The following is a 2,703-nucleotide window of genomic DNA, read 5'->3' as shown; positions in this document are numbered from 1 at the left end:
TGGCTGAAAAGCATGGATTGCAAGAGAGAGAGAGTACCCGAGAGAGTAGAACGAAACTAGAACGCAGTTATGCCGAATGTGTAAACAAACTGAAGTTTGAATTAAACTATTGGAGCGTGAAATAGATATAATTTAATTTGGTGGGCGGGAAAATTATCATATAAAAACATACCAAACTATAAAAGGTCGACCATTTGAAATTAGTGTGGTTTTAGATATTTCATGTTCAACGGGGCCTTTTTTAAATGATCTGCTTTGAGTCAAATACTAAAACTAGAAAAGACTTAAATTGGGGCGCGTAATCAGAGGATGGCTTTATAAGACTCAATGTCTGTAAATTGGCGAATTGGGGATTCTCTTTCCTTAACTTTTGTCTTGTATAAGCCCCTGACACCAAAAAAAAACATTAAGCTAGACTTAAAGAATAGTATAGAGCTAACTAAAATATGAAGATTAGATGGAATTTAAGAATATCTATGAAATCTGAAAAAAGACCCTACACATTGCCTCCATCCAGAAGCGTCAAAATCATATGCTGGAAAGTCTTTAAAAAGTGGAAGTTTTTCTGGAACCAAGTAACCTAGTTTGTCAAAACCTGAATTCATTTTCGGTAAAGTATTAAAAAAAATCTCTGTAATATTCTCTTTTCCATTTTAAGATCGTTATTAGTTGTGATACACTTTTTTTTTATAAGAACCAGTAAATTTTTGCTGAGGCTCGGCTGTTCTTATTTTTTTGGCACTTTGAGCCCTGAATTGTTCTTATTTTGTTCTTATTTTTTCTAAGGTAAAAAACAAGTTTTGGCTATTTACTTTACTATTTAGAGAATTTTAGAAACCAATGATTCTTTTTGCTATAACTCTCTAACTTCAGCCTCTCCACTGTTCTTAAATTGTTCTTATTTTTTGGCATTTTTGAGCCTCATTGTTCTTATAAAATTGTTCTTATAAAAAAAAAAGAAGTGTATTACGGTATGAACTTTAGGTGAGTCGTTTTCAGGGCCTTAAACATGGTGAAATTATGCAACATCAGCGCTCATGCCCTCAACTCTTAAGGCATCATTTATTTATCATAAATAACACTTTAATATCATGCTTGGATTTTAAGAAGCGTCCATTTGTATTGTAGCTTGACAATCCTGAGATTGGAAGTTTGACAAATTAAACATCATTTCCATTTAGTTCCACACAATCTATTGATCACCAGTCAATGGAGAAGATGATGTTGACCTCTTCAAGTTGATCTGGTGAAAGTTGACCGCTTCAAGTTGATCTGGTGAAAGGTGACCGCTTCAAGTTGATCTGGTGAAAGGTGACCTCTTCAAGATGATCTGGTGAAAGTCCACCTCTTCTTTCATTTATTAATCATCATATCCCTTATTTGGTGTCGAGTTCATATCCAATCGCAAGACATTCCTATAATTCGATATTTCCATAATTTGGATGAATAGGAAATAATACTTCCATGATTTTAAAGTGATAAAGTAATGTCTGTCGTGGATTTGAATTTTAGCGTACTCATGTTCCACTGGTAATTGCGATATCTTCAATCTTCGGAACTTCTGGTGATTTAAATCCCTTCAACCATAAGATTGGATAACGTCAGTTTAGTATATTCGTTTGAATTGTTGTGAAATGTTTTCAGTATCATTGAGGTCCACATATCTTTAATAATTCGGTCGGCAGGATGACGAAATCCATATTTAATATTTTAAACATTTTTTTCATTAGATAGAAATCTAGAAAATAAAAGACATTTTTACTTATTGAAAGAGAGACTTCTTCGAAACTTGCCTCCCAGAGTTGGGGTGGCGATTTCAAAAAATTGACCTGAGAAAAATCAAACATTTTGAGCTAACACTAAATCTTCAGAACATATAACTTGTACCCCTAGGAAAATATTTGATACAGATACTGGGGTATATAAACCAGTACTGGACACAGAGACAGAGGCGTATAAATCTGTTCTGGGTATAGAGACATGAGCGTATAATACTGTATTGGGTACAAAGACAGAGATGTATAACCCTGTATTAGTAAAATGGGGTGCATAAAACTGCATTGGGTGTAGAGACAAGGATGTGTAACATTAAACTAGGTAAAAAAAGGAAGCATATAAAGAACCGCATTTGGTACATAGAGACAGACGTGTATAACATGAACTCATACTGGATATAGAGACAGAGGCGTATAATACTGCATTGGATACAGAGACAGAGGCGTATAAACCTGTACTGGGAACAGAGACATGGGAGTATAATACTGTATTGGGTAAAAAAGAGACAGGGGTGCATAACCCTGCATTGGGTATAAAGACAAGGGTGTGCAACAGTAAAATAGGTACAAAAAAGAAGAATGTAAAAAAAAAACATTTGGTATACATAGAGACAGACGTGTATAAACTTAAACACTGGGTAAAGGGACACAGGGGTGTGAAATACTTTATTGGGTTAGAGACAGGGAATTTATGTAACTAATCGGGGGTAAGGAGACAGTGGTGTATAAATCAGTATTTGATAAGAGACAAGCGTGTAGCAAACTAATTTTGGCAAGGAAACAGGGGTGTAAAATACTTTATTGGGTTAGAGACAGGGGTGTATAAAATAATCTGGGTAGGGTGACAGAGGTGTAGAAAACTAATCTGAGCAAGGAGACAGTGATGTAAATTACTGCATTGGGTTAGACACAGGGGTTAAAACACTAA

The sequence above is a fragment of the Clytia hemisphaerica genome, unplaced genomic scaffold (genome assembly GCF_902728285.1).
Source record: "Clytia hemisphaerica strain Z4C2 unplaced genomic scaffold, Clytia hemisphaerica genome assembly, whole genome shotgun sequence".
In the NCBI taxonomy this organism is placed as follows: domain Eukaryota; kingdom Metazoa; phylum Cnidaria; class Hydrozoa; order Leptothecata; family Clytiidae; genus Clytia; species Clytia hemisphaerica.
This window is presented reverse-complemented; position numbering follows the sequence as displayed.